At 38.0% G+C, this 24,977-nt stretch overlaps 1 long non-coding RNA gene across 1 annotated transcript; it reads left to right on the top strand.

Moving 5' to 3' along the window:
• The first annotated feature begins 437 nt into the window (after positions 1-437).
• On the top strand, positions 438-22,613 carry LOC119522582. The gene is made up of 3 exons (XR_005214477.1): positions 438-548; positions 19,530-19,716; positions 22,217-22,613. It is a non-coding gene; the product is annotated as an uncharacterized LOC119522582 (long non-coding RNA).
• The last annotated feature ends 2,364 nt before the right edge of the window (positions 22,614-24,977 follow it).

The following is a 24,977-nucleotide window of genomic DNA, read 5'->3' as shown; positions in this document are numbered from 1 at the left end:
TAATCAGTAATTGAGAATCAGGGAGAGTGTGTTCTAGAAGATGGACACTGTGAGTCCCGGTGATGGCTGGCCTTGACCTAGTACACCCTGCTCAGCTTGTGGGTCTGTGCCTCCCAATGATACCATAGCTAGCACCGGACATCACTACTCCACCTGGCCTTCCTCCAAGGAGGTGGGGGCCCAGGCAGCCTGGGGGAGCAGCAGGGGTTGGGTGTCAGGAATCAGCAGGGCAGAGCCCATCAGGCAGCCCCCTGTGCTGATTTTCCCAGGGTGCACAGAGGGCTCCAACCCCTCAGGGGAGGGAGACAGACAGGGGATGCCATATCTGCCACACTCCAGGAAACAATGGCAGGAGGGGCAGAGCCATGCCAACTCAGGTCTCTAGAGCTGCCCTGGTGCCTGCCCTTCTTAAGTCAATTCTTGCTTCAATTCCTTGAAGCACCCAGCATCTTTCCAACAAGTCTCTCCCCTTCATGGCCTGCAACCAGAGGGATCATCCTGTCCCTGCTGCTGCTGCTGCTGCTGCTGCAAGTAACTGAGGTCGTAAGGTATGTGGGGGGAGGGGTAGCAGGGGTCACTCTCCTTCCGCCTCCAGAGTACCAGGCATTTCTGTGTGCCTGGAACTGTCTACCATTGACGACTAACCATGGTAACCTGGCTGCCTCACTAATCAACTTCCTGCAGGAGCCTAGGATTCGATCCACCTGGACTCTGCCCAGGCCAGCATGCTCTGGAAGCTGAGGGCTCTGCCACCATTCACTCAACAAATGTTTATTCAGCACCGACCCAGAGCCAGATGTTTATTCAGCACTGAACCAGAGTTACTCCACACCCTTACCCCAGGGCCTGAATCAATGCTGGGTTCCCCAAAAGGCAGACTAAGGAAGTGTTTAGGTCACCGTCAGGGAAAGAGCACCAAAATAAAAGCCAAGAGAAAAATATTGGAAATAGTTTTATATTTGATTTTTAAAAAAATTAGTCCTCATGGGAAAAATCAGAACTTTGTTGTACTTCCTTACATTCATTTCCTAATTGCATGTTGCTTTTACTTTGAATCACATGTGGAGGACGTCACCATAATCTTTTTGTTGCTTAGTGCTTGTATGGGTCTGGATCCAGACTTGGGCAGAATTTAACTATATCCCATAAAGGCCTGACAGAATGCTAGCAAAAGGGGCTGACCTAAGGAGAGACCCCTCCTCATTGCAGCTGATGCACATGGGTGTCAAATACAACTTTGACCACAAGGTGGCAAAAGAGCAGATGACAATTCATCCTGTATATATTGTGTGGCGTTTTTTTGTTTTGTTTGTTTTGTGGATTTTTTTTAAAAATGTTTATATAAAACTATTGGTTCATATCAAACTACTCTCTTAAAAATATTTTGAAAAACCTTGTGCTCCACACATTTTTAGGTTGATGTCTAAAATTTTACATTATAAATAATGCAACTGATGTATAGTCTGGGAAATAGTAACATTTTAAAAATAAAACTGTTACATCTCAATTTTACATGAATACAATGAAACCTAAATACCACAGTGATTTGATAACCACCGTCATCTACTTTAAAGATTCATAATCAAGCTCTTGTTTGATGGGTGGAAGATGAACATTTTCCCTTTTCATCCTGATTTCTTAATTCCATTCTATTTCTCCAACAGAATTTTATCCCAATAATATATATTTTTGCACTTGAAACCATATTATTGATTGTAATTATCTCTGCAGTAAAAATGTCTGTAGTTTTTCTATTTAAATGCTTTTTAAATATACCTGTGATCATAAAGCTGTGTTTGTTAAAAAATACTCTTGAGTTATCATGACAATTGTATTAGAATAGGTTGGATCAAAACGCTGTAAATGTATTACAAATTTTGCTAGAGAATTATTAAATATAGAAACAAAAGTTTATTGGAGATGTATCTCTTAATGAGATAGATAGGGTTTTTCTTAATTAGTGGATGTATCCATGGATAAATATTGCTTATTGCCAGAATGAGACAAGATTCACCATCAATCCTTTTCCTACTTTTTGTTTGGTTCGATATTAGCATACATAAACCTTGCATATGTAAATAAGTAAATGGAAACGGACATTTTGTTTTTAGCAATGGCACTTAATTATTTGAATTCCTTCGGAGATATATGGGAAAAAATTACACAAAGATTCATCAAAATTATTTTCATGATTTATTAGCTGACAACTCCATTGGGTTCTCCTTCAATTTTATTTGAAGCAAAGAATTGGAAACCACCTAAATTGCAAAAGGATTTGGTCCCCATTCATTAGTTAGAGCAAATTGTTTTTTCACCATTGTCTTTGGTGCCCTGAGGATTTTACACCCTGGGGCAATGCACCCAGGTGAGATTCAGGACAGGTAAAAAGAAAAATGCTTTTCTTTTGTAAAGTGCAAAAAGGACCATTATGAAAGGGGAAATGGAAAAAGAGAACCAGCTTGACTCCTCCACTGTGAGTGCATTCTCTGGCAGATCAATTTTAGGAAAGAAAATGTAAGAAATTTGAGGATGTAGAAATTGATTCCCTTAACAATCCAAGTGCTTATTTTACCCTGTGGAAAGTCTTCCTGTACCCCCAAGGTAATGCACACTCCACCTTGAAGGTTGCTGGTTTAGGTTTATTATTGTAAATGTAATATATACTATATTTGAGGTTAAAAAAAGATATAGAAGATGGCATAAAGTAAAAGGTTAAAGCCTCTCTCCCCTGCCAATCACACCCAGTTCCATTCCCTTGAAATACACTTAATGACTGTTCCTCATGTATACTTTGAGAAATTTTTTATGCAACTACAATCATGTTTTATAACATAAGCTTTTTATAAAATATAAACGAGATTGTACCCTACATATGTATCTACAACTTAACAATATATATTGTACACCAGGCAGTTCTCTCCAAGATGATGTCCACATCTAATGGAAGTGCAATAAAAATTTTGATGAGTCTTTTTGGGGATACTTTACAGAGTAATCATAAAATTAATATGGAAGAGTAAAGGGCATCCCCCCCCCCTTCTTTTCTCTTTTGTCCTCTCTGAAATGAGGATGTGGTGACAGCTGAGCAGCCATCTTGCAACCAGTCATGAGGGAGAACACCAAAAAACTGATCCCCTCTGGACCTCTTCCTACAGGAGAAAAAAAATACCATATTTCATCAACTCTTAGAGGTGCATCTCTTCCCATTTCAACATCCCTGAAATCTGTAAATGCCAAATATGATTATATTTGGCAGCATTTCTCCCCTTCTTGTTGGCACATAAAATAATGGTGTGTCTCAGAGTCAATGGCCTCTTAGAATCAATATAATACTCTAAATGTCATCCTATTTAAGCCTTTGTTATTTAGATTCCTGTTATATGTAGCTAAATACAATTCCTAAATGATAACAGGATTTCTGTTTCATTCCTAGTGAAGTCTCAAATCCTTATCCTGACTTTAAAGCCCTACAAAATCTGACCTTGGTTTCTTAGACCTCACCTCCTATCAGCTCCTCCCTTCAAACAAACTAGACTCATTGCTGTTCCTTGAATAAGCTAAGCAGGCTCCTGCTTCAAGGCTTATGCCCTTATTGTTTCCTCTGCTTGGAAAACTCTTCCCCTAGATATCCTCATGGCTTTCTCCTACGCCTCCTTCATATCTCTGCTCAAATGTCACCTTATCTCATAGTCCTTCCTTGACCTTTCTATAAAATAGCATCCCATTCCTGCTTTTTTTTCTTTATAACACTTAGCACTCACTAAATGATGCATTAAATATCAAATATACACATACATATATAGAAAATGTATATTCCATGAGAGTACGATGTTCACTATTTTATTTCCAGTTCCTCTTTGGCACTTAATAGACATTTAAATATTTGTAAAATTAATGAGTGGATGTTCACCATGAGTGAAGTCATATGTTTGTTGGTCACTTTTTATTACCTATTTTGTGAACTGTTCACTACTTTTGCTATTTTTCTTTTGGTGTCTCTTTTACATATTAATCATCATATTAAATAACACTTATATGGCACTTGAAGTATGCCAGAGCTGTTCTATTATATTGCTTACCTCTCACTACAATTTTAAGAAGTAGGTACTGTTATCCCCATTTTACAGGTGAGGAAACTGAGGTACAGAGAGATTAAGTAATGCCCAAGGTCACAGAGCTGGTAAGTGGTGGACCTGGGATTAAAACTCAGCAGTCTGTGTCGTTAACTACTAAGCTATTAGCCATTTGTCTGTCATATTCTAGTAAATATTTTTCCCATTTATCATTTGACTATTTCATTTTATGGTAAAAATGATATGATGCTTAAGATTATTATGCAGTCAAGTTTCTCAAACTTTTTCTTTATAGATTCTAGATTTTAGTGTCTCATTTTTGAAAATGCTTTTTTTTTCTGCTTCTAAAAGTGTACAGCAAGTGCAAAGGGCCTGAAACAAAAAAGAGCTGGTAATTTCAAGAAATGAAAATCAGGCCAGCATGGCTTGAGCTTCGTGACCAAGAAGGAGGAGAGTGGTACAAGATGAGGCTAGAGATGCAGGCAGGGGGCAGATCACATAGATCCTTGTAGACCACTGCATAGGATTTTAATATTATCCCAATTGCATTTGGGAGGAAGGAGTTAAGAAAGGGAATGACACAATATGATTTATGGTTTACATACAATAATTACAATCAAATAATAATAGTAGTAATATTTATTGACTGCTTATGATATGCCAGGCACTGTTTTTTAAATACTTTACTAAGTTATTTAAACCTCATTACACCCCAATGAGGTAGGTACTAATATTATTCCCATTTGTATAAATGAGGAAACTGAGGCACAAAACCATTAAGTACCTAGAATTTGCTTGTGATTACTCTGCTTCTATTCCTTTCCCATTCAGAATGCACCTAATTTCAGCAACAAGATATCTAGCCTCTGCTTTGTCCAGGTCCCTGATATCCCACTAATGGTCTGCAAGTTTTCACTGGGCTAAAGAAAGGGAAATGGAAAATCCAGTAAGGACCAGGCCCCTAAGTCTGGGAGCTAGTCAGGTGGGCTCCTCCCATCCCATCTGGACCATACAAAATTGTCCTAAGCTCAGGAACAGCCAGCCTCCTGGTCCATTCAGGATAACCAAGGTAGTAAGCTCAGCAGTCTCTGTTTACCATTGTAGCAGGACAAAGGCCTTGCAGCCTGCACTCACATGGCTAGCCTGGCATTCGGGGAACGGAGGAACAGGGCCATCAATGTCCACCACAGGCTTCCAGGTGATGCCAGTTCTACAGAGGGAAGCTGCAGGTTCAGTGGTGTAAAACGGGCAGAGAATGAAGGAGCCCAAGGCTTCCTTCAAGCACATATCTAACCCCAGTTAGCCTGCAACCATGTGATTCCAAAGGCCCAGGATCTTCCCTGACTGAAAGAAAGGAAAGAATCACAGAGATTGCAAAGTCATGCTTGTGAGGGATGATGGCAAACATGTAGGTTGCACTACATCACAACCTAACCAGCCATTTCTCCAGTTTCCACCACATGGTTCCTCCAGCTGATCTGTTTCTTAGCTTCCTTCAATCTTCAGCAACTCTGTACCCCTTCAGACTCATGCCCCCATTTGATTTAAACTTTTAATCTTCTACCTACCTCCTCTGCCTGATCTTATCAGCATCCTGCATGCTCACACATCTGGCTAATTGATAACTGCCCATCTTCCCCCCACCCCTTTGAAAAACCCTGGAATCCCAAAATCTGTCTGGTCCTAGAGGTTGGCCCTATGGGACATAGCTTGACCCTGGGCCTGGGCTTAGATAGAGGGACAATGAAGAATGTATTCTCCAATTTTACTCACCAGAGTGTGGAATCTGACTTCTTGTGCTTATCCTAAATGCCTCTTTCAAGTTGAAAGATGGGGAAGGGTGGAGTTTGTTATGTTGTTCCAAGACTGGTTAAAAAAAAAGCAAACAAAAAACACAATCAACCTTTTTATTACCTTTTCAAAATCATTTTCCTTTTAAAACCGCAATAAACAATTTCCCCAGTGGAGGGAAATTTAACAATATCTGGCAAAATTACATGTGTATTTACCATTTGACCCAGTAATCCCACTTCTAGCAATCTAACCCAAAGATACACTAGCAAAAGTATACAAAATTATGTATATAGAAGTTTATTCATTGTAACACTATGTATGATAGCAAAAGACTGGGAAAAAACAAATGCCCACTAGGAGAACAGTTGAATAAATTATAGTGGCGCCATAAAATGGAGTAATATGGAATGAGAGATTTCTATTTAATGATTAGGGGTAATCTATGGGATACATTGTGAAGGGGAAAAAGCAAAATACAGAGCATTGTATATAATAAGCTATCTTTTGTGTAAGAAAGTTAGATAAATGCAAATATTTAAGAAACATTTATTGGTATGTTCAGAAATAGAGCAATGGAATGAAAAACCAAAAATTAATAAAATGGTTACCTATAGGGGAGGGAGGATGTAGGGTGGAGAGGAGAGGCAAGGAAACAGGACTTTTCTAAATGTACCTTGTTTCACAGTTTTGACTTTAGAATCCTGTCAATTAAAAATTTTTCCTAAAAGCACACTGAATCAAATGATCCTGTGTAGCAAATTGGTGTTATTACCACATAGAGAAAATGATTATTTCAAGTGACTTTAATATACAGAATTTGGACTATACATCCCTAATGGGATATATCCTAAGGACAAGAGGAACTGCAAAGAAGTTTAAACTGTTATAGTATTATTGGTATTATTATTTTGTAACTACTAAATGTATGTTGTAGGGTAAACAAATAAGCAATTAAGTTAGCATTGTCATGAACTAAGATTTTTAGGATAAAAGAAAAGAGAAACAATTTTAAAATTAAAAGGTCAGAAAAACTCTACAATCTTAAATTTGGAATACAAATATATGTATTTTCTAGTTCTGTCCTCTGAAAATGCATAGCAACAATGGCAACCCAGTAGCAATAAATACATCTGATGCTCAGATTGTGGTCTCTAAATGCCATTTCCTACTAAAAGGAGCCAATCCTCCCTGGAGAAATTAATTCCAAGTCTGGAACAGTAAATGTACAAAATGAGCCTGGGACATTTTATTGCCAGAAAGCAAGGAAGATATAAAAAACTAATGGAGTCATGTCAAAATAATGCAGAATCCAAGATGAAGAGGAGTTCCCACTTTCCTATATTGGGACAATTAAAGCATCAAATATATAAAATACATGAGTTCAAAATGACATTAAAAATAGTATCATCCTAGGGTGATACTAGGGTACCAAATTATTTTTCCAAAAATTAATAAATAAAAGGAAAAATCAAGAATTTATCTTGCCTTTCTTGTATGAACTATATTTCGGGGTAACCTAATAGTTAGTGATGCCCTTCTTTTTTATACAAGAATTCCAAATAACAAATGCAGAAGGAATGATAAAAGTTAATATATTACAATTTTGTAATCCCTAATGAAATAATAGATCTAGGCCTGTGTTTCTCAACCTCAGCACCATTGACATTTGGGGCCAGATAATTTCTTTGTTGTGGGGGCTGTCCTGTGCATTGCAGAATGTTAAGCAGCTTCCCATCCTTTCCTCATTAGATGCCAATAACATCCTCCCCAGTCATGACAGTTTGGAAGTGCCTCCAGACTTTTCCAGGTGTCACCCAGGGAACAAAATCAACCCCTCTTGAGAACCACTAATCTAGAATAATGATCATGAATAGTTTAAAAAAGATTAGGTAAAATGATGATAGGGAAATTTACATTGCAAGGATCAGGTTAATATGACCTGAACCTACAGATTGATCTTAGCATCACTGAGACTGGGACACCTAGTTATTATGTGTCTCCTGTAGTGATGCAGTAGGAACCATTCAGGACTACCTATGATATATTGATGCCAAAAATAAAAATTGAACCTAAATCTAATTGTGTCTAGATCTGACATTTTATGGCAAATATAGGAGATTGAGGAACAAGTCGATGTCATCACTAGGAAACAATCAACCAAATCCAGAGCATGATAGGAAAATGACCTGATTTCTTCAATGATAAATGTTACTATGAAGGGGATGAGGAAAAAAAGATGGGGGATTTACAGAGAGATAACAACCAAATGCAATGTTACCTCTGGTTGAGATCCTATTTTGAAAGAATCAACTTTAAAAACACTTTGTAAGATAATCAGGGAAATAGGAATATGGATTAGTATTTAATGATATTAAGGAATTATTGCTAATTACTGAATTGTACTAATGGCATTGTGGTATGTAACAAAAAAGTCTTGTTCTATTAGACATGCATGTTGAGTAAAATGATATGATGTCTAGGATTTGCTTTAAAAGACTCAACAAAACTTGGGGTGTGGGTGATAAATGAAACAAGATTGGAAAAATGTTGAAGCAAATCTCTCTTATTTTGTGTATGTTTACATTTTTCCATAATAAAATGATTTTTAAGAACAGAGCAAATGGTACATCTGCTTCCAGAAAGATGTAGTAGATGTACTTCTTACTCCTCCCACTGAGTAAAGTGAAAAATGCAGGACATTATATATAAAACAAATATAAGAAGGCTGAAATGTATACAGAAGAAGGCAGACTGGCTATATATCTCAGAAACTGAGAAATGACAGTGCAGTGAGTTTCCTGGATTTCCTTTTTGCCTCATATATCCTAGAATGGGTGCTGGAGAAGCCAGAAACCTGGAAATATCGATGAGCACAGAAAAACAAACAAACAAACAAAAAGCCCACTCTGTCTAGCAAAAGGACCAGGAAAGGGGCAACCTAGAAAGACAGAAAACTTTTAGACAATAACCACTTTACTCCAAGCAAACACCACTGAAAAATTTGTGGTCCTACCCACAACAACAAAGGCCAAGTGAGAAACCTAGATTTTTACCCTTACCAGGCTATAACAAAGGACCCCAACTACCCCCTGTGGGGGTGATGTCAGAGAAGGGAAGTAGGGAGCCAGAATTTTCATTCCCACTGGACAATGAGCCCTCTTCATCACAATGTCAGTGGAGACTACATGGGAAGCCTGGAATTCATCTGAGGATAATAAGACAACCCTCCTTTCCTCCCCATTGACATGGTGTCAGAGGGGGCCTAGTGGAGAACCAGGACTTTCACAACCGCTTCTCCCCTTCTTTGGTGTCAGTGGAGTTCATGAGAGGAGTCATAACAATGAATCCCTTCCCCTCCCAGCAGGGTGATATCAGTGTAGGCCTAGTGGGTAGCCTGAACTCTCATCTCACCAAGCACCCTCCCCACACTGGCTGTCAATGAAGGCCAAATGGAGAACCTGGATTTCCAGCCCACCTCGCAGTAATGAGGTGGTGTTTCCCTTCCTCTGCCACAGAGGTATCAGAAGAAGCCAGATAAAACAGAAGAGTTAAATAAGATCCAGGGACTCATCACATGATACCCAAAATGTCCAGGCTTTAATGGAAGATCATGCAGCATATCATGGATCAGGAAAATCTCAACTTGGTTGAGAAAAGGCAATCAAAAGATACCAAGAACAATATAACAGAAGTTCAAAATTATCTGATAAGGACTTTAAAACAGCCATCATAAAGATTCTTCAGCAAGCAATTGCAAACTTACTTGAGATAAATAAAAAAAAAAAAAAACAGAAAGCATCAGCAAAGAAATAGGAGTTTCAAGAAAGAACTGAATGGAAATTTTATACTGAAAAATACAATAATTGAAATTTTTTTAAAAACTCAATAGATAGGTTCAACAGCAGAATGGAAGGGACAAAGGAAAGAGTCAGTCCACTTGAAGAAAGAACACAATTTACTCAATTTGAACAACAGAGAGAAAATAAACTAGAATAAAATGAATATATCTCAAGGAACCTATGGGACTATAACAAAAGATCTAACATCCATGCCATCAAAGTTTGGAAAGAAGAGGAGAAAAAAGGTGGGGCTGAAAAAGTACTTGAAGAAATAATGGCTGAAAATCTCCCAAATTTGGCAAAACACGTAAACCTACAGATTCAAGAAGGTGAGTGAACACCAAATAGGATAAAAGCAAAGAAATCCATGCCAAATCACACTGTAGTTAAACTTTGGAAAACTAAAGACAAACAAACTATCTTGAAAGCAGCAACAGAGAAACAACAACTTGCCTATAGGGGAAAACAATTTGCACGACAGTGGATTTCTCATCAGAAACCAAGGAGGCCAGAAAGACATGGCATAACATTTTTCAAGTACTAAAAGAAGGAACTGTCAACACAGAATTCTATATCCAGCAAAAATGTCCTTCAGGAATATGACAGCCTATCATTCTGAGGGGATTATTTTGTTTGTGCTTAGAAAAAAAAGTCCTCCAGTTATTAGGATGTATCTTTTTTAGAGGGCAATGAAGAAATATGTCACAAATTTTTGCTTCTACTACTTATATAAAATAAAAATACACATTTTTCACTTTTGCATTTAAAGGAAATATATTCATGGACATTTCATCTGCAGTATTCATTGAACTAGGCGTGAATGATCAAATATTTCTTTAGAATAAACATAAACTCTGTACCAAATAAAATGTAAAAAAAGCTTATGAAAGTGATTTCACTGAAAGAGTGTTTAATGCCCCCTGAGCCCTTGTAAATGTGCATCACTGACTGATCTTAGGACCAATTAACCAGAAGGTAACTACCCATTAGAATTTAGTGATGCCATCCTATTTCATTGATAACACAAAGACCCATATTTGTTTAGTTCTATTAATAATAATAGTAGAAGTGGTACTAGTACTGATAGTAGTAGTTTTAGTAGATGCCTCACATTTAAAGTGACTTAGAGTAACTAAAGGAGTGAATTACAAATGGTTAGAGACTCATTAAAATAATGTTATACCCATTACAATAATGTCTATATGCAGAATGAATATGACTAGGATAGGATTTTGAGTCAGTTATGCAAAAATAAAAAAGTGGTTGGCTGCACCCTTACTAACTTCATACTCCCTTCCTGATCACTCCTAACACCACGGGGGTACTTACGGTGGTGGGCTGAGAGGAGGAGCCAGTGATCTTGCTTCCCTGAGGCTCATACCATACTGATATAATGTCCAGTGACCTTCCTCATAGCAGCCATTGATAGACTCCCTCATTATTGAAGACTTTGGCTCCTGGCTCACTGTCTTCCATTCCTCCCCTATCTGTGTCACTAGTCCTGGTGAATTCACACACATATGGGTGATCAAAATGGAGGGAGGGTTTCAGGCCCATAGCCAGGAATGAGGGACTATGCTTGAGGGAAGGATTGGGCCAATTTCTATCATTTATTTTTTCCATGCACACAAAACAGGTGCTTCATTTATTTTTTTTTTTTTAGCACCCAGTTTAAATCATACACAATAGCCTAGGGAAAAATAAAGAGAACATATAAACTACTGAACACAGCTATTCTACAAGAGGTCACATAAACAATATATGGTGAAACAGGGGAAGAAGGATGGCATAAATCAGCCTGGTGCATCAAAAAAAACTCCTCAGATTAAGTAGCAATTGACATGAGACCAGAAGAAGGTGTAAAAGTTTGTGAGGCAGACAAGCAAGGGGTCTGGGGGAGCCTGTTCCAGATAGAAGGAAAAGCAAGTAAAATCCCCCAGGGTCATGAGAGAACATGGTAAGTATACACTTAGGAGGTCAATATTGCCACGGAAAGAGAAGCAACAGAAAAGGAATTTGAAGCATCAAACTGGATCCAGAACACAAAGGGCCATGACAAGGAGTTTGGCAGTTATATTGCAAGCATTGGGGGACAATGGGAAAATATAGAAGCGACTTGTCCTGTTGACAGATCATTTTGCCTGCAGGCATGGAATGGGTGGAGGCTATCCAGGTCATTCTGATAAGAGCTAATGATGGCAAGATCCCAGGCAGTGGTTGTGACCATTTACAGGAAGGATGATTTTTAGGCAGAATTTCAAGTTGACTTGGTGTGGAGAGTGGGGGAGGAGTGTAGGACAAATCCAAGATTTCTTCATGGGCATCAGTGAATGGTGGTGACATTCACTGAGATAGGCAACACAAACAGGTCAGAGGGCTGAGGAAGATGGTGGCTTTAGAGTAGAATGTGTTGACATTGACTTGCCCAGATATTTGCTTATCTACTCCCAGGAAGAGGCAACCCATGATCAGACAAAGACCCTCACCTCAATTCTCAAAGCCAACAGGAAGTCCCTCTCTGGCCAGGTCACTCAACTTGACCCCCCACACCTTAAAGTTGCTCCTCGCCAAATTTCATTTCTTCCTTTCAAACCAAGAGTGGCCCCAATCTATTCAAGAATGCCATCACTGCATCTCAAGTCAAGAAAAAGTCCTCACGCAAAATGGACACTCTGCATTTACCCACATAACACTAGGCTAGAAAGATTTGGACCAATAACTATCACTCACTTTCAAGAGTATAAACCTCAAATATAGCATGCTCACAAACAGGGAACCATAGTGTGAACTATGGACTATAGTAAAATATAGTAAAATAGTAAATAAAATAAAATATTAAAATATAATATACTTTCTTCATTTGTAACAAACACACTGATAATGGACAAAAGTGGTGGGTTCTCTGCCTGATGGGAATAACAACATCCATGACACTGGGGTTCCAGAGAGAAAGAGTTTAATACTATGTGTGCAGCAGGAAATCAGATGACCTCTCAGCCCAAAAATCTGTCTCCCTGAGTCTAAGGAGTTCAGAGTTTCTATGGATTCAAATAAGGAGGAATGGAGTTGTTACCCTTACAATGTTAAGTATACACAGAGCTGTGACTAGGCCAGAATAATCATTACAATAGAAAGTATAAATAAGGCTGAGACTAGTTGAGTTTCAGTAATTTCAGGTATTAACTTCTGCTTATTCTACCATATAGAAAGGAAAACATCTATATAATGATTCAGTAATCATAATCATTTGTTAAATCCTGATTTCTCAGTTACAACTCCTCCCTCTCATTTGATCCTTCTCCCAATCTTCAAGGATATTTGGGCAATAACCATCCTAATTTCTTTATGTTGAAAAGGGGTGTTGACATTATGGGGTAGAGGAATGAAACTGGTTGTTGTTCTCAGAGAGACTGCTACCTCTGGGTTTCAGAGCTTAACTAGTATAGGAACAATCCAGAGGCTTTAAATCTCTGAAAAATAAACTTAGTAAGTAAATTGAGTATATAACTTTTTACAGATTTTTAGACAGAACCTAGGGTGTTCCTTAGAGATTTCAGGAACACTGTTGCTTGGGGCTTGGCATACTGTGGCATTTTGTAATATCTGGCTGAAACTTGCATAAGAGTAACCTCCAGGATAGCCTCTCAACTCTATTTGAAATCTCTTAGCCACTGAAACTTTACTTTGTTTTATTTCTCTTCCCCCTTTTGGTCAACCAATCCCATGATGCCAGGGCTGGGCTCATCCCTGGGAGTTATGTCCCACATTGCCAGGGAGACTTACACCCCTGGGAGTCAGGTCCCATGTTGTGAGGAATGTAATGAGTTTATTTGTGGAGTTTGGCTTAGAGAGAGAGACCACATGTGAGCAACAAGAGGTTCTCTGGGGGAAACTCTTAGGCATTAATTATAAGTAGGTTTAGGTTTGCCATTACAAAAATAAGTCTCATGAGGGCAAACCTCAAGATTGAGGGCTTGGCTTATTGAATTGGGAGCCCCTACTGCTTAAAAGAAGAACAGGAATTCCTCAGGTGGGGAAGTTTAACAGTTCCACACTTTCTTTCCCCAGTCCCTCACTTTCTTTCCCCAGTCCCTCAAGGGACCTTGCAAATACTTTTTCATGTTATTCCCAAAACACTTTGAAATGCCTCAGGGTATTACATCAACTTGTACAGAATACTAATATCTCAATCCCTATTTTAGGTTCCATGCCATATGGTTTAAATAAACTGACCAGAAAGGTTAAATCAGTTAGTGTGACAGAAAATTTAAATTGTGGGCAAAATAAATATCTCTTCATTTGCTCTCACAGGAAGTTAAGGTCTTAAAATATAGACAGCATCATCTTTTACCCTGTATTCTGATTTACCTTAGTTCTAACCAGATCAGCTTCATTCATATCTCTAACTGAAGTCTGATCTACTTTTCAACTTCTTTAACAATTGCTGTACAGAGTAATGCCGACTTTCAGAGCTGGGAAGCTCTAGCTCTGAGTCTCAGGTGTCACAAAGATACCTGAAGTTCAAGGAAACTACCAGGTTATACAACAAAGACCATAGCTTCTCAGAATTTAGAAATAACAGTTACAGCTCAGGAATAAATGTGACTGCTGTAAGAGCTTACAATCTGGGTCCTAATTTTCTTATAAGCATTTTCTAAATGAAGCTATTTTCAGAAATAAAAACACTTGACAGTTGACTTATATTGGGGTCATCAGCCACAAACAATATCAGAAGTTTTTTCCTAACTCACCTTTACCACATTTACCATGGTTATGTCAATTAACAGGTAGAACATAATTTATATACATCCCTTGCTTCTCTTTTAAAGTCCCTTTTTGTTGAAGATGGAGTTTTGACTTACAGCTGATTTTTAGAGATGTATTAGAGCAAAGTAGTGTAACTGACAAGTAAGTGTGGTTGTTTCCATGATCTGCAACCTTCTTTTAAGAATAACTAAAACCATGACTAACAACATCATACTTCTGTCTAACATCATGCAGATCAGTATCAGGATATAACATGGACAATGAGAACATTGTCAAGTCTCTAGGAATTTTATACAATCTCTAAATAAATGAATAACATTTCACCCACACAAATTTAGCTAACAGAAGGATAGAAAATTCCTTTTAATTATTGGACTACCTCTCAAATACCTCCTATGTAATATCACTTCAAAGAATAAATCATGTGCAACAGTTTGAAATAAAAGACATCCTTTAGGGTTCAATTTGGGGAGGACAAAATGTCAAAAATTGTTAGGCTTGAACACTATGCTAAATGGGAAAATGGGCTACTGTGAAACAATATTTGGTTCCTTATTTAACCAAAGTGATGACAAAAAGTCTTCTAAAAATAAAGGATGATAAGGTCAACATAAACATCAACAAGGATATTATTCTGATATGACATAGAATCTTTGTCTTCTAGACAGAATACTCAGATGAAAATACCAGAGAAGAAAAACTTTTTATAACCTTTCATTTAGAGCAGACCAACAATCTGCATTATTTTAACAGAGAGAAAACTAAACTCCAGTTTTGTATGAGCATACAGTTTGACATGAAAAGCTCTTACAAATTATTACAAAAAGCCTATCATATTTTTGGTCAGCATTGACTATGACAAACAGAATTCACTTTCACAAACCTAAATGTTTCCGTATCCATTCAGGTCTTATCTTACACATTAAAACTAGCCATTTACAAAACTACACTCCCTTAGACAAGCTTATCAAATTTTAGTCAGCATTGACTACAACAAAATTCACTTCCACAAACTTCCACAACTTTTCATATTCATCCAGGCTTTGTCCTACCCATTCTCAAGAAAAAAACTACACTCCTTTCTTTAACAAAGCACATCCTGTATACTTTACAAGCCTGCATACCTTAAGTTACCAAAAAGATCTTACAAAGCACAATTATTTTAAAAATAGTTTTTCAAACTAATAATTTACTTTCATTAAACACAAACATATTTTTCACAATCTTAAAGATCTAATAGATATAATCTTCCTTTTTCTATTGGACGTTAAAAATATCTCTTTGTTTTCATAATATCCTAAAATTATGAACAACCTCAAAACCATCAAACTCTGGAAATTGTTTAACTTGTCCCAAGCATAAATCCAGGAAATCTCTTCCATATTTTCCAAGGGCATTTTCTCTTACTTACTGAAATTTGGCAAATAGATCTTATTCAATTACCCCTATCCCAAGGCTATCTATATTTTAATAATGATGTGTTTATTGCAGTTACTGTTGCACAGGTACTATTAGAAAAAAAAAACATTTCAAATTGGGGAATTCTCTCAGAACAAACATGGCCTATTCCACAACATTTTCTCTGTTCCTACCATTTCTAATCTCCAGGCCCAGTAGAAAGAATTCTAAACCCAGTAGAAAGAATTCCCCCATCTTTCCACACCCAACCCTTCCTTCATAGCTGCCTTTGCTAGTTAGGCCCTGGGGGCAGGGATAGGTGAAGACAGAAAAAATGAGGCCTGTTTTTAAAAGTTTTAACTAAGGATGGTGGGATTTAAGACCCCTAAGGTGGCCTTAGTGTTGATGAAAGTTCCTGTGCCCTTCTTTTAATTGTTTTCAATTAAAGATCTATTTTACCTAAAGCTATGACATGGGCAATTGGAACAAATCTTTGCCTTTCCCCAAGGCAGTCCTCTACTGCCTTCAGAAAATTTCAGGGGTTAGTTTTCTTTCCAATGTCCAGGTTTGTTTACAATAATTACAAAAATTAAGGCTTTGAACACTGGTGCCTAGAGGGTTTTTTCTTTTTTTCTTTTCTGGTACTCCAGGAGTACTAATTTATATGTGTGTCTGTGTGTGTGTGTGTGTGTGTGTGTGCATGTGCATGCCTATTTATCTTAAAGCAATTCAAATAAAGCTCTTAAGAATTTTTGTTTGCCAGTTTGGTATTACCATCTGGAAGTAAGAAAATATACATTTCACAAACAGACACAGAAGGTTAGATGCACACACACAAAAAAAACCCAGAAACATCGAGATATAAAACTCAGTAATTTGAGCCCTACCTTCTCATCCTTTTCTGGTACGCTTGAATATTATGAATCCTTTCAGGCCTCCCTGTTCCACTATTCCTATAGGCACTTGCTGGAGATGTGGAAGTTTTGCCTGTGTCTCTGCTGCTTGTTTTAAAGAGCAGCCCTGGCCAAACTGATTACCCTGGCCAGTATGGGAGAGGGAGAACATTTCTATCTCAGGGTCTTTTACCTCTGATAAAGAGGGATACAGAGGAGGGAGGTAGGGGAACTTCCTCCTTTCTTGATCTATTGGCCCTTTGGTTATAGGGTGGAGGTGGAGCAGATGAAGGAGTTAATAAAGGTTCTATTGGATCCTCCTAATTTGAATCAGGAAGGACATTTTTCTTTTTCTCCATTAATTTTTACAGGTAAAATTTTGCATTTTCTCATGAACTCTGATTGTTGAGAGAGACAAATAAAACATTGAACATACATCATCTCATCCCATTTCTGCCCTCTCTTACGGAACAACTGTAATTGTAATACAGTATTCTTTCCTATAGAGCCAATCTCAACCATTTCTCTCCTGATTCTAAATCATATTGAAGCCAGACTGTGTTACAGAAATAAACTATTCCTTGTTTTTTCATAGGTTCATAAGTAAAATCTTTCCAACTTTTCAAAATACAACCCAAAGAGCTACATTTAGGAATGCTATGAGAATTAGAATTTCCCATTCTAAAGAATTTCAGTAATCAGTAACCAATCAGGAAGTCTTGAACAATACAAATGCAGTAACAAACCAACTGACAATTCAGACAGACATTTAACACATATATTTAAGGAATACACCAATTAATGACTAAACCCAACATATCAATTAACAATTAAATAGGCTTTAAACACTTACTATATCTAAGTAACACACCAATTAACAATTAAATAGACATCAAACACTTACCTAATTTCATTAAATGCCAATTAATTATTGGATTACTTCTTTCCCAGGAGTATACTCAACATACAAACACAGTTCAGGGCCTTGAAGTCCATACAGACAAACACAGATCTGGGCCTCAAACCCTGTACAGAATGGTACCCAGAAAACAGAAAGATGTAGTGGTCAGAGCAAGGGGGTTCTTTCTGGAGTGGGACCCAGGGCCTTAATCCCAGGTCCAGTGGACTTGAACCGCTGTACTAACTTCCCGACCCACTTTTACCTTGCTGACCCACTCACCCAGTCAGATGTCTGGATTTGAAACTGGAAACTGTTTCTCTCTTTGAAGATTTTTAAGGTGTAGAGGGTCTGGAGTGCCAACAGAATAGAGAAAAACCTGGCTACTGAGCCTCTGGACTAAAAGGTGTCTAGTGGCCAGAAGAGGCTTGATTACATGTTTACCTGTCCTGCTGGGGTTCCAGAACCTCAGGCAGTGGACTCCTTCTTAGGAATCTTTGTCCTTCTCAGGTTGCCAAATTGATACTGGACAAAAGTGGTGAGTTCTCTGCCTGATGGGCATAATAGCCAATCAATGATACTGGGGTTTCAAAGATAGAAAGAGTTTAATACTATGTGTAAAGCAGAAGGTCAGATGGCCTCTTAGCCCAAAAATCTGTCTCCCTGAGTCTAAAGAGTTCGGGATTTTTATGGATTCAAACAAGGGGGGATGGAGTTGTCACCATTACAATAGTAAGTATAAACAGGGCTGAGATCAGGCTGGAACAACCATTACAATAGAAAGTATAAACAAGGGTGACACTAGTTGAGTTTTCAGTAATTTCGGGTATTAACTTCTGCCTATTCTACAATATAGAAAGAAAAACTCTATATAATGACTCAGTAATCATAATCATTTGTTAATTCTTAATTTCTCATTTACAGTACCATACTAACATAAAACGTTGAAAGTAGGGGTGGGTATATGGGAACTCTGTAATTTCTGCATGATCTTTAGGTAAACCTACAACTTCTCTAACAAAACAATTTGTTTGAAATATAATGTGCTTATCCCTGTAATAGTCCATATTCCTAGTGTTTTGATTCCTACGAAACTTCACAATACCCCCACTGATAAGATATATAGAAAGGGACCATAAAAGATTTTTTTCACATTAATCATCGAGGAGTAACCATGTATCATCCATAAAGCCATTGTTTTAGTTTCTTTGTTGCTAAAGTAAGTTCCAGGCAATAGGTTGGCTTAAACAATGGAAATTTATTGGCTCACAGTTTTGGAAGCTAGGAGAATTCCAAAGCAAGGCCTCATCTAGGAAATGCTTTCTTCCCAAAAACTGGTGTTCTGGGTCTGACTGGCCACCAGTGATCCTTGGTCCTTGAGTCCTCTGTCACATGGCAATGTACATGGCAGCCTCTCCTTTCTTTCAGCTTTTGTGGCTTTGTCTCTGAATTTCATTCTGCTTATAAAGGATTCCAGTAATAGGAATTAAGACCCTAATTGACTGAGTTGGGCCACACCTTAACTGAATTGACCTCATCAAAAGGTTCTACTTACAATCAGTTTGCACCCACAGGAACGGATTAAGTTTAAGAGCATGTTTTTCTGGGCTACATAGCTCTAAACCACCACAGCCATTTTGCTGGGAGGGTTGAAGTGGGGAACTGGCTTCATGAAGTCACAGTAGATGAGCTTAGGCAACATATTTAACCTGGCTCTCAGAACCTGGAGTTGAGAGCAGTAGATTCAGGTACTGCCCTTTCTGTCTGTCATCATATTGGCTGTTTGTTATAAAAACAAACAAACAAAAAAATCAAGATTTGAATTTCCCAGTTATAAGCCTGTCCTGTTTTTTCATTTTTTTTTAAGTGTAAACAACACGGCTGCAACATCTGCCTGAGCCCTACAAGTCTGCAAATATATCAGGAAGACTCCCCACAGAATTGGAAGGACCTCTAACATCTTCAATATGTCACTAGGGACTTGAGGAGTCCTGAGGATGATGGAAAAATCTGCTGTCCAAAAATGTGACATAGAGAGAAATCTACCATCCTAGGTGAGTTTAAGAGAGTGCTTTACCAAGAGTGGATTGATCAATTGGGATGGGCTTTCTTAAGAAAGATTTGTTTCTAGGACAAGCTCCCTTTACTTGTTTAAGAGTTGGATTAAGAAAGGTTGAAGAGGGATGGACAGATGATTTGGGGACTACGTTCCCCTGGATTAAGATGACATTATCCACAGTGGAGAAGGAGGAAATCAGGAAGGATAAAAAACAGAGCAATGGTTTACATTGCCAGAATTTGACAGAGTTTTCCCTTTCCATGAGGTGGTTAGGAGCATGAACAAATGAACAAATGAAAATTTATGTTCATACAAAAACCAGTACACAAATGTTTATAGAGGCCAAAAACTAAACAACCTAAATGGCCTTCAGTTGGTGAATGGATAAACAAACTATGGTACATCCATACAATGGAATATGATTCAGCAATAAAAGGAATGTACTATTGACCTACACAGTAACATGGAAGAATCTCAAGTGCATTATGCTGAGTAAAGGAAGCCAGAAACAGAAGGCTGCATATTGTATGATTTCATTTACATGAAATTCTGGAAAAGGCAAAACTGTGGGGATAGAAAGCAGATCAGTGATTGTCAGCAACTGGGGGTGAGGGGAGAGATTGACTATAAAGAGGCACAAGAGAACTTTTTGAGGTATGGAAATATTCTATATCTCCATTGTAGTGAAGATTAGATGATTGTATACATTTGTCAAAACTCGTGGAACGGTACTTATAAAAAGGATGACATTTACTGCATGTAAATTATACCTTAATAAACTTGACTTTAAAGAAATGTTAAATTAAACAACATAAAATCAAAATTGATTATCCAAGGAGGGACACATTTAAGAAAATAGGCTGATCTTGTTGGTTCCTGTTTGGACCTAGATCAAGTATAGTACCCCAACCAAAAAAACCTACATGAATTCACCTACTATCTCTAGGAAGAGACCAGTGTCTCTACCCTTCAGGGAGTATGGTATGTTCTGAGGCACTTTAATGATGAATAAATTTTGCCTGCCTGATATTGTACTTTAAATATGGTACTCTGCATCCAGAGAGAAATGGAAGAAATTGTTTTGGTTCTGAGTTAAGAATATCCAGAGACATATGACCATTCCATCCTCACAAATTTCAAAATAGAAGTAGGAGCACATGGTCCCTAGCACCTTAAGTCCTAACAAAAATTGCCTATGCCCCATTAAAATTATTCCCCAAGCTATACTGGCATGTGGGAAGAATACAGAAGGGAAAGGATGCCTGGACTTTCCCACTGAATTCTGGGTCAAAGTCTAATTTATTAAAAACTCCTTGTCTGTAGACATTGTGGGGTGGGAAATTTTTCAGGTGTACCTGAAATTCCACAAGCAGCACCCAAGATTGAATTGAGCCTAAAGTGGGTATATCTTAGGAAACTCACAATATAATTGGCAAGGGTTTCTTTCTTTCTTCTTTTTTTCTAACTTGGAAATAGAGTTATCAACCTTCATAATAGGGCATGGAGAAAGAAAAGTCTTCCACCATGAAATTTACTTTGATGGGGGAGTCAGCTGGATCTATCAAAGTGGTCGTCCATTCAAACACCTGAGCCCAAGTTGGTATAAGGACTATGGCTACCTCAGACATCAATAAGAACACATAACCCTATTGCTGTTGAAGTCATAGGAGAAATGAAGACAATAATCCAAAAACTGTTGCCTTGGAGGTAGAGCTCTTTCTATGCCTCCCCTCTTTTATGGAGGGTTTGATTTTTTCATAAAACCCCTGACACTAGTAGTAGCATATAACAGTTTATTGAGTGGAGAAATTATTGGAGAAGCCTCCAATCTCTTGATAGGAAATAGCTATATCAATATCAATTGATGTATATGCATATCTAACTAATTTATCAATATCTTCTAACTAAATAAACTTGGGAGAAAACTATTAACTGCAGGAGACAGTGAATTAAACTTTGAGGATAACAGCTTTGCATGAGGAAAAGCTAGACTGTGAGTCCAGGGACTTGGGATCCTTGGAAACTGGACTGGGGTCTAGAAGGCTGAAATTGTGGCTTTTGCTTCAAAAAGAGCATTCCATTTTGATGATGTCCAGACATGGTAAGAAACTCAGCCTATTTATTTCTGACTGTCAGTAGGTGTTCAACTAGTGGGAAATCCAATAGTTGGTGAAGCCTATTTGACAGCATTTCTGCCATGATTTCTACTAAAGAAAAAGGCAGTATATCATAATGGTTGAATGTGCAGACTCTGGAGTCAGTGCTGCCAGTGTTGAAATCCTAACTCCGTTATTTCCTGGCTATGGGACCTTTGGCAGATTATTTAACATTTCTATGTTTCAATTTCCTTACCAGTAAAAATAGATGTAGTAATAATAATGACCCCATTATAGCATTGCTGTGAGTGGTAATTGGCTTAATAAATACAAAAGCACTTAGAACAAGCAAGAGCTTTTATAAATGTGACCAATTAATGTTACTATTTTCATTGCCAGGGGCTGAAATTATAAAAGTGAATGGAGAAATAAGAATTGGGAACATTAGACGCTGTTGTAGAGTGAATCATGTACCCCACAAAGATGTTAAATCTAAACCCCCAGTCTTCATTTGTAAATGAGATTTTCGAAGGTCCTATTAAGATGAAGCCAAACTGAATCAGGTTGGGCCTTAACCCAATATGACTGGAGTCTTTATAAGCAAAGGAAATTTGGACATGAAGTAGAAGCCAGAGAGCAAAACAGAAGGAGACAGATCGCCATGTGATGGGGTCAGAGATTGCGCCACCACCAGAAAGCTACAGATTTTGGAGAAGGCATGGCCTGCTGTTATCTTTATTTTTGACTTGTAGTCTCCAAAACTATGGGATAATAAATTCCTATTGTTTAAGCCAAACTGGTTTCAGGTGTTTGTTATAGCAGCCCTGGCAGACTAAGAAAGATGCCTTAGCCAAAGTGTACGGATTCTTACTTATGTAGACCTCAGAACCAGAGACCTGAGCTGGTCCTCTTCTTTCCATTTTTGTTCCTGGCCAATACATCATGGAGGAGAGCCAGGGACAACAAAGTCACAGACACACCTCTCTCTGAGGAGTAAATCCCAACTTTTCCCTTTACGTTTATGGAAACTACTGCCATAACTAACCAAAATTGTTATAGGGCTCTGTGACAATAGATATTCTAACCTTCCTGCATCTATGAAGCTGTCACACACACTGGATGGTGGAGAGAAGTGAACATTGAAAGGGAGGACTGGTTTTGCATTTTCCTAGAATAGTCTCCCAATGATCCTAACCAACCTTCCTAAGAACTCCTTTCAGGAACCCCTAGATGGAGGCATGACTAGGTAAATTTAGGAAAACTTTGCAAAACATTTCTCAGGATCTGCTCTTCTTGGCAGTAGTTCAGAGCTACCCTTGCTGACCTGAGGCCATTGCAACTATGAAGGAGGATCCCCCCACCATGGGAAACCATCCAGTTAAGGTGTTTTGCTGTTTAAGGCAAGGAGGATACTTCTGACTAAGAAATGACTTGGTAAATACAAACCACAGATGGTCACACATATCTCATCATCTTCAATTCTATGGACACTGTTAGGAGGGTAAATAGGGACTAAAGGTTGAGCTGCCTAAGGGTTGTAATGCTTTAAGTTCTAATTGGGATAAAGCTCTGCCCTTAGGTTGATGAGCCAGAGGAAGCAAAAAACCATACATAGTAAGGCCCGATTGACAAGTATGTGTAGGCCTTAATACACTGGGAGTCCAAGAGTGGGAGTCAGAGCTAAAACACAGTTTGGCAAAGAGTTTAAACAGTTAGACCGAAGTTTTAAACTTTAAATCAATTAGCTATTTGATAGGGTGTAAGGTCCAGGCCAGGATTCTACTCTTACCAAAGAGAAGGTCCTAAAATGATTGAGAATTGACTGTGGCATATTCCTTCTTAAAAAAAAATACATGGGTATGGTGGTTTGTAGCTGAATGTACCCCAGAAAAACATGTTCTTAAACTTAATGCATTCCTGAGGGTATGAACCCATTGTGAGTAGGACCTTTTGAGGATGCTACTTCAGTTAAGGTGTGACCCACCTCATTCAGGATAGGTCTTAATCTTATTACTGAAGTCCTTTATAAAATGGAATGGAGAGAGAGAGAGAGAGAGAGAGAGAGAGAGAGAGAGAGAGAGAGAGAGAGAGAGAGAGAAGAGAGAAGAGAGATCCACAGAAGCAAGAAGATGAAAGCAACGAAACCCGGAAGAAAAGGGAGAGACCAGCAGATGTCACCATGTGCCTTGCCATGTGGCAGAGGAGACAAGGATCACCCACAGCTGGTCTTCAGGAAGAAAGCATCACCTTGATGATGCCTTGATTTAGACATTTCTCAGCCTCAAAATTGTAAGGAAATAAATTCCCATTGTTTAAGCTAAATCATTTCATGGTATTTTGCTTTGAGCAGCCTAAGAAACTAAAACAATGGGGTCAAAGAGAAAGTCTCAAGAGAAACTAGAAACTATTTTGAACTAGAAACTAGAAACTATTTTGCACTACTAGAACTGAGCAAAAATGGAAATAGATCATATCAACCTTAGTAGGATGCAGCCAAAGTAGTGCTTAAATGTGATTTATAGCATTAAATGCTTATATTAAAAAAGGAAGAAAAGTCTAAAATCAATAATCTAAGCATTCACCTTTAAAAAAAAAAACTAGAAAATGAAAAGCCCAGTAACTGATGATTTTTGAAAATTCTCAAGATCTCCAGATGGCAAAATATGGTAAAATTAAGAAAGGGTTTCCTCTGCATCTTTTATTTATTTATTTTTTTAATCATCATTTTATTGAGATATATTCACATACCACGCAGTCATACAAAACAAATCGTACTTTCGATTGTTTACAGTACCATTACATAGTTGTACATTCATCACATAAATCAATCCCTGACACCTTCATTAGCACACATACAAAAATAACAAGAATAATAATTAGAGTGAAAAAGAGCAATTGAAGTAAAAAAGAACACTGGGTACCTTTGTCTGTTTGTTTCCTTCCCCTATTTTTCTACTCATCCATCCATAAACTAGACAAAGTGGAGTATGGTCCTTATGGCTTTCCCAATCCCATTGTCACCCCTCATAAGCTACATTTTTATACAACTGTCTTCGAGATTCATGGGTTCTGGGTTGTAGTTTGATAGTTTCAGGTATCCACCACCAGCTACCCCAATTCTTTAGAACCTAAAAAGGGTTGTCTAAAGTGTGCATAAGAG

Source organism: Choloepus didactylus, chromosome X, assembly GCF_015220235.1.
Source record: "Choloepus didactylus isolate mChoDid1 chromosome X, mChoDid1.pri, whole genome shotgun sequence".
Classification (NCBI taxonomy): Eukaryota; Metazoa; Chordata; class Mammalia; order Pilosa; family Megalonychidae; genus Choloepus; species Choloepus didactylus.
The sequence above is the reverse complement of the archived record's forward strand: the minus strand, read 5'-3'. Positions and strand labels throughout refer to the sequence as shown.